Source organism: Ambystoma mexicanum, chromosome 8, assembly GCF_040938575.1.
Source record: "Ambystoma mexicanum isolate Mex_15411 chromosome 8, UKY_AmexF1_1, whole genome shotgun sequence".
Classification (NCBI taxonomy): Eukaryota; Metazoa; Chordata; class Amphibia; order Caudata; family Ambystomatidae; genus Ambystoma; species Ambystoma mexicanum.
Genome location: NC_090929.1, coordinates 1,432,696,236 through 1,432,704,748, shown reverse-complemented (window position 1 = coordinate 1,432,704,748; position 8,513 = coordinate 1,432,696,236).

Sequence of the window (8,513 nt, the reverse complement as noted above, 5' to 3'; positions counted from 1 at the left end):
ATTCTGGAATTTGAGTTCCTTCCTGACTTACAGAAGTTTGTATTTTATTTTGCAAAACAGATCGTTTCCTTAGAGCGTTCCTTTGAGGGATGCTTTCACAGTGTAAAACAGCGTGGTGATCTAACCGGATATGTGTATCTGGTCAGTTCGCACACTGTATTAATCTGCACAAGTGGTAAATCTAACCCAGAATATCCCGTCTCCGAGCCCCCACTTTTGTAAGCAATATTCAATCAACACTACAGCTAAGTCAATGCCTAGTCTGGGATGCTGAGGAAAACCCTTATTGATGTATTTTTATGTCCAGTTCAGTACTCTGGATGACAACCCTTGTATAACACCCCCCTCTTAGAATCCCCCTGACCTGACTGAGCCAGGAAGTAGGTTTGTTTTGCAAATTAAAAGGTTTATTTGAAAAATTAAACAATATATATATGACACTTTATAATAAATTAATATCTGATAGTACACTTAGAATATGACCATGATCAACAATGGATAATGTTACAGGGGTACACTGATTTGGTTACTTAGGAGTAGTGTAGAGGATGAGGTAGCTGAAAATGCTTGATGGTTTCAAGGAAATGCAAGGTGGAATAAAATGCAGTACAGAAATAACTTGTTATGATTTTAGCAAAAGGTAATATGATCACTTTTTCTTTTGACAATTCACTCCCCCCTATGCAATACAAGAAATGGAAGGAGAGCACACAGTCTTCAAGAATCCCAACAACTCACACTTTATAATGCAATACACAGTTCCAGTTCCCCCAGCAAGCTTAGAGAAAACAGGGATGAGTTTTAAACACAGGCAAATTACTTTAATGTGGTTTGCTAGGAAGTGAAAAGGTGCTAAAATCGCTTTTAATTCCCTCTAGAGGTTCAGGGTAGGTGATGGCTACTTTATATTAGTTCAGGCTCACTTTAACAATACTCTATGAATGATTAGCAGATTGCAAACGGATTTTAGCAAAGAGAAGCAAAAAGCTGCTGATTTCTACAGATGAAGAAATCGGGCCAAATCGCAAATCGCGGTAAATTTCGCGAGTGCGTATCTCGCGATTACGGAAAAAGGAAGTCGGTTCTATGTTTGTTGGAAAGCCTAGATTCTAAGCTTTCAGAAGAAAGTTCCTAGCACAAACGGTTCCGGAGATACGGATGATTTAATAAAGGTAGATTTTCGGATTTAAAGTAAAACTCAAAATGACAGATGACAGCTTGCAGCTGCAGAATTGACAGGTGACAGTTGTGCAGCTTTAAAAATGACAGATTACACGATTTCTAGGAGGCTGTTCTACTTAGGTTAAAATAGTTTGGATTAGATTATTTTAACTAAGAGATTGGTTCTGCACAGTTCTGCTAGGTACTCACAATATCAATTTGAAATAGGCCTCGTCACAGTCTGGTCAGGTTGGACGGGACTTCTGGCGGGCGGTTCTGAAGTCCCGGCTATCTGGGTCAGCTCTGCTCTCTGGGTCTGTCAAGCACCGGATCTACTGACAATGGTCTGGTTTGTGGTTCTCTCGGGTTCCGGATACAGCACTGCTTTCTGGATACTGCTACAGGTTCTTGCAAAAATTCTTGGCAAAAATTCAAACAGCTCGCCCGGCTGTTGAATAGTTTGGTTGGTTTTGAGGCCTGCTGAAGAGGATTCAGCTGGTGGATTCAGGCCTCTCTGCTACAAATTCTGGAGTTAATTTCTGCTACAGGTTCTGGAGATTGATGGATTTGAAGTCTGGATCTCTGGATGTGAAGTCGTCGGTCAGCATGCACCGCAGCAAATGGAATTGAATGTCTCTACCTGTCCCAGCAGTACCTTTTTATGTGTTTTGAAAATGGGTGTGTGTCTGGGCCTAGCTAAGCCTGCCCCTCTCTACTTGTCATTGGCCCAATTCTCCCCTCTCCCATGAATGGGGGAAGAAAATGGATTGTCATCATGATGAGGTCTGTTTATGGGTCAGAGGATCCTCCCCTGGTCAATTTGCACACAAATCTATTTCTGACCCAAATACATATTTATCTATGTACCATTTTTCTAATATTATAGGTCCAATTAACATATTTTCTGTAGCACCAAACCATCCGATCCCTGTCTTTGTACGATGTCGTGTCCACTGATGACAGAATTCTCCCCTTTTCATCCAGATAACGACCTCTAAACCTTTCCAGATTTTACACAAATGTGCACCAGGGATATGGGTTACAGATGATAAAGTGTCAGATTTTTAACATGCATACATTTGGAGTAACAGCCTTTTTTCCGGTACTATCCCCAGGAACATACCACAGGGTCCTAACACCTCTTAAAATGTGCACAGAAAAATCACAAGAATAATGATATTATTTATATAATTTTGACAGGTCCGTACTATGAATTATCCATCTTTTTAAAAGTATGCCCTGGTCAAAAAGGGGTGTGGCTTCCCACATCACATGGTGGAATAACTGGTTTATCCACTTCCCCCAAGCTCAGCTGGCTTGCAGAGGCACTGCCCCTCCCAGTTTCCCCTAAGAGGAAGCCACTTTACGCCCCCCCCCCCCCAATATAACATTTGCCCGAGTCCAGGACAAACCTTTGTTCAACTTTCTGCAGTCCCCAGGTCCTCTCCCTTAATTCAATCAGAGAGGTGTCAACTCCTTTTGGCAAGGGGCAGCAGGATGCAGCTAGGCCTGGGAAGAGTGGCTGAGCAGGTTTCAACTCCTGTCGGGGGTAGTTGTCAGGCAGAATCCAGTTTCATTAAGCCAGGTTTCAGCTAAATGTCACTTTTTGTTCCTAGTTTAAATCAAACTTACAATTTTTACATATACATTAAATAATTACTTCCTTCAAGTCATTTCAGAATATAGTTTTACATTGTATCCACCTCTTAGCAAGTCTTTCCTTGGCCTGGTTTTGTTTCATTTGTTCAGTTTTACACAAATGTCTGGTGGTTTTAAAATGCCGGCTTTCTGATAGTGGTGAGTACCGGTATTGCAACCATTTTTGGGATTAAGAAAATGAATTCCCCACAGTTCTGAGTTGCTTTTTGGCAATCAGCATTGCCATTCCCAATGGTTTCAGGCTACTGTGTGTGTAGCCCAATGGTGGTTTTAGGCAGTGCCCTCCTGTGCTCACAACATAGGCAAAAATGGGTGGCAGCCTATTCTTCATGTTTTCCCTGTGCACTCTCTGGGGAGTTCTGGCCATCATGATGTTTTCCATGCCAGTACTGCACAGTTTTATGGTAGGGCTTGGATGCATGGGTAAAAACATCTACATTGTTTAACTGGCATTACCTCGTCATGTGCCATGGGCATTGTTGTCCAGGGCAAGGCATCAGACTCTTTCCACACCCTTGAACCTCAGGAATGTCAGATTTCCCCTTCTGCGTATAATGGGAAACATGAAATGCTGGGACTTTAAGGTCTTTGGCTGTAACTGAAGGCCACTCAACTAGTTGGGGATCGATGTCAGAACCCAAGTTCTCTGGTCATCACCCTTTTCTTCCTTCCTTCTCTCTTTGTCCTCTTTGTTACCCTTTTTTCCTCCTCTCTTTGCTCTGCTGCTTTCCTCCTGCCCCTCTCCTTTGTGCTCCTGCATCCACTCCTTCTCTGCTCTGGTCTCTCTCTTTTTACTCTCCTCCTATCTCTTTATTTCACCTCTGCTCATCTCTACCATTTGCTCTGCCATTCTCCCTGTCTCTCCCTTCTTCACCTCCTCTTCTCTTCCTCTCTTCCTCCCCGTTGTCTCCCTGTTGCTCTTGAAAGGTCCATCTTTCCCTTCTTCCACCTCTGCTCTTCTGTTTCTCTTCTCCTCTTCCTTCTCTGACCTCTCTCTTTCTGATCTTCCTCTGCTCATGGCTCCACATCCTTCATTCCTCTTTCTCTCCTCACCCCACTCCTCTACACTCTGTCATCACTTCATCCTCTTTGCTATATCTCCTCTCCTTCATCTCCTCTTTACCCTCTCTCTGATCTACTTCACCTCCTTGCCAAACTGCCACGGTCTGACCAGGACCTGCACGTCGGCATACTGACTCCTAACTCTCATGCTTACATTTTTCTGCCTTTTCATTTTAAAAATACATGGGGTTAGGACACATTCTATAATTGTTTGACTGAAGCCAGCTGTCTGGTTGGGATGAACTGTCCTGTGATTGGTTACAGCCTACCCAAACTACAGATTCTCTAGCTGATGTTTGTTAGCTAGCAGCCTACCGTGGTTCTTGACTAGCCAAGGTTAAAATACATGTGTCTGCCATCTTGGAATCATTCTCCCAGCAGAATACACTTAAGTAACTCTCCACACAAGTTGCTGCCACTTCCGCCCAGAATTTCCATAACAAATTCTTCCTATCCACAATCAGAACTTTTTGGGTCTTTGCAACTGGAGATGCATGGGGATCATGGTTCTTTCAGCGGCCCTGAACTGCTCTTCCTCTATGACCCATGTTTCATTTTCTGGACCATGTGTCATACGGGTACCCACATCAGAGGGTCTGTGAGCAAAAATCTTCTCCTTTAGCTTTACCACAATATTTATGCCTCTGGAGCAGCCGTAGAAATGTTGAGCAAGTATTACTGTTCCTACATACAATGCCAGGGGTGGGCCGGTGAGACTATCATTTATTTTTATGGGACATCCACCATGGAGCAGGAAGCAGTTCCCAGGGCCCAGGTCCACGCCAGTCCCATGCTATAGAGTCAGGTATGTGGCTTCATCACATTTCGTGCTCTGATGCTAATGGCAGATGGTTTATTAGAACCTTTGGCGGAGTGCTTGCAGAGTGTTTGTGTCTTTTGAAGAAGCAACATTGTTTCAGTACGGGCAGTCTTTCCATACTGTCTATGTTGAAGAGGAGGAGCCTTTTCTACTAAAATTCTGATCGACAGTGGAGCATGGCAGAGTGCTTGCAGAGTGTTTGGTGTTCTGTGGCTCTGTGTGATTGTGAGCCATTTCTTCTGCCTTGCTCCGGACAGCCCTGCTGTTCTGAGGGCTTTAATTGATTCACTGCTGTATTTCACTCTCCTGTCCGTGGCCGGGCTTCATAGGTTGATGGCTATTGCACTGAAGTAAATCGACCATGAGAAGTGGCAGTAAGTGGTTCTACGTTATCTAATCCAAACTGAGTCAGTTTAGATTAGATAACGTAGAAACAAACTGACCTAATTTCAGAATACTTTTTGTATGGGCGACACCTAGTGACTGTTTTGAGTGGATCAGAGACTTTGAATTAGTATCCTTTGTGCCACTGTTGCCATCACCAACTTCTATATTTGTTTAAATTGATTTTGGTGACTGCAGGGTTTATATTTCCCTTTGAGCCAATTACCTATCTGTGTGGCCACTGAGCTCCTTCTGATTTATTTATTTTTTTCGGTGCAGGTTCAGCATGGCATTACGCTCTGGTCTGAGGAGCCAATCCAGTGTCATCTCCAGTAAACATGTGGCACTCATAGCTGGCATTCAATTTGGAGAGCCAAAGTGTGACCCTTTAATCGATAAAGGGTCCGAACACCAAGAAGCAGAAATTGTAGTGGCACTGTTGCATAATCTTGGTGACGACCGACAGCCCGAGTTTCCGAGCATATGGAATTATTCAACCAATCAGGTGTCTCTTATATTAAAGAGAAGAGGAAGGCTTTATGTCAAAAGAGCATTCCCTCATGCAAATCATCTACTCGTGGAATTTTATCACCAATAGCTGGTCAGAAGATTACTGACTTTTTCACTGAATCTACTGGCACTAGTACTGAAATGACATCTGAGGTTCCAATCCAGGGGACAGCCATGCTCGATAGATGTAATCGGCACATTGAACATTGAATCTGCAACTTTGCAACCGCCTCCTGCTAAACGTATTGGACGCATCAAAGGCACAATGGCAATCATTGAAGTCTCGGGATCTAAGGCGATTTCCACCTGCACTACAGTGGAAAATACATTTATCAAGAAAATCCTTAGTTTACCTGATAGTACTCCCACTGTACCTCTACTTATAGGACTAGGTGTTAAAACGATTACACTTAAACAAATGGTTTATAGTAATAGTTTCGAATCAAAAGATTCGAAAAACAAAAGTTTTGAAACAAAAGTTTTGAAAACAAAAACTGTGACATGCTATGTTTAACATGCAAAGTGCATTTCTTTCGAAACCAATCCGTCGACAATAGTCATGGATTGGTTTCAATTGAAATGCACTTTTACATGTTAAAAGTAGCATTTCAATGCTTTTTTTTTTTTGGTAACGTTGAAACGTTAGATGGAGCTGCCCAGTGCTGTAATTTCAGCACTGAACAGCCCCATGTAACGTTTCAAAGTTTTTGTGCATATTGGCATTTAAATGCTTTTTTTAAACTTTGAAACGTTACATGGAGCTGTCCCGTGCTGTAATTTCAGCACTGGACAACTCCATTTAACGTTTCAGGGTTTTAGTGTATATTTGGGGGGGTTCCCTCCCCAGGCCCCCCAAACCCCACGACACTCTCCCACCCCCCAACCCTAACCCAAGCCCCAACCCTAACCCTAACACAAGTTTCGAAAGGCAAACTTTCAAATTGTTTTCAAACAGATTGTCATTCGAAAGAATGGCATTTTGAGAAAAAAAATCGAAAGTTTGCCTTTCGAAACGTTTGTATTAAAAAAAATGACAGACACCAAACAAATCTAACCGCAACCCTACAATAAGATGCTTTGGGCTGTCATCTGGCACCCAGGTGGTAAAACCTGAAATTGGTACAATCACATAAACACTCTACTAAGCCAAATAGGGTATTTGCACCTGCTGAATAAAGATGTTGTTCTCGCTGAGATAATCAGGGACACCAGGAACAGAGATGGGGCCTGATTTACAAAAATGTTATTACATGGGAAAATCCCATTAAAAACATGTTTGTAAATATGGCCCTTGATGTTCTGTACCTGCAGAACCTGATATCTGATTCACTGAACTAGTCAAGATTCCCTGGCTATATGCCATTTAAAACGTATTGAGCCCCAGAACCTTACCTGAATGAAATGTTCCCAAATCATAGCTGGGCACTTTATATAAAATTCATGTTGAACATCTTTCCTGTAGAACAGTTAAACAATAGATAAAACTGTGGCTTGACAAGGTTTGGTTCTTTCTGTCCTACGGAAGTAGAGATCCATATACATGATTCTTAACCTGTGCAAAATACACAAAGTTGAGGAGAAGGTGGCTCTATCATATTTTTCCCAAATACCAGGCAAACTCTTTTACTGACGCATACATTTTGTGGAAGATGACCTGCTGTGATGATGTGGTGTTTGCAGTTTCTAATTTTTTATCTAAGTTAAGTTTAGTTTAGTTTAGTTTAATATTTGTAGTGAGCCAATGTCCCATGGGCAAAGAAACGCATACATAAGGCAAGGATAGCCATTGGCAGCAGACAAAGTCACAAGACGGAGACAATCCAACTAATCATCGCATAGCCTGGTTCATAAATGTAAGTTCTTATGTACTACTTCCATCTTTGTAACCCGATCTTATGTAATGAAAGATATTTTGTATGAATTTGGGGGGCAATCCTTATAAGACTTAAGAAAGTTTGTGTTGACGTATAATATGTTTATGTATTATTTTGCAAATGTTATGTTATGCTTTTATGGTGCCCACCCCCAAAATAAAGTTCTTCTGATCTGATCTGACTAATTTGTATAGTTCAATAACTCCATCACCCATGAAGTGGCAGACATTTTGATGATAACTCCATAATCAGAATATTCTTTTGAGCTAAATATGTTATTTTCACAATATTATATGTCCATTTAGCAAAGTATTCGAAAAATGAATATTTCAGTTCAATATTGGCTTCTCATTTTCTTGGGAAGGGCCGGTTTGTAGCTGACATCCCTCTTGTGATATATCGAATTCATTCAGCCAATACAAGCAAGGCAGAGAGCCCCAGTGGGTGTGAGAAAGTGAAGGGAACCTATAACATGGTATGTCAAATCTAAAACACTGTGTAAAATGATGATGCATGGCTTGAGGTTGCTCAATATTTAAGCTTAGACACATAGGAGGAAGAGAGTTTTTAGGAAAGAAGAGAAGCAGTAGAGACCCTTCTACAGGAGTAAATCAGCTGGGTGTAATTGATGGGGGCATCTATTTAAAACAACCACTGAATGCAGAGGGTGCTGAGAGGGAATTCAGAGCATGTGCATCGACTGGAAAGAAGACTTAGGCCAGTCTGTGTCCATATTTGTCCACAGCTTTTAAAATGCAAACAAAAAATTAGTACCTATGATCCCAGATTATTGAGACATTTTTCCAGAGAATTAATGAAATCCCATACATCATGTACAAGTATTTTTAGAGGCATGTTCAAAAGTGTACTACTTAAAAGGGTATGTAGCACAGGTTGTATGTGCTTTGTGATATATAATAAAAACCCTAAGTAGAATCACCGGAGTAGGACTTTTCTCCTGCAATTTGAGTTCTCTGGAAGCTTTAGACAACTCAAATTGAAATGTAGAATAACATGTCCATTGGTTACTGTCTACCATATTT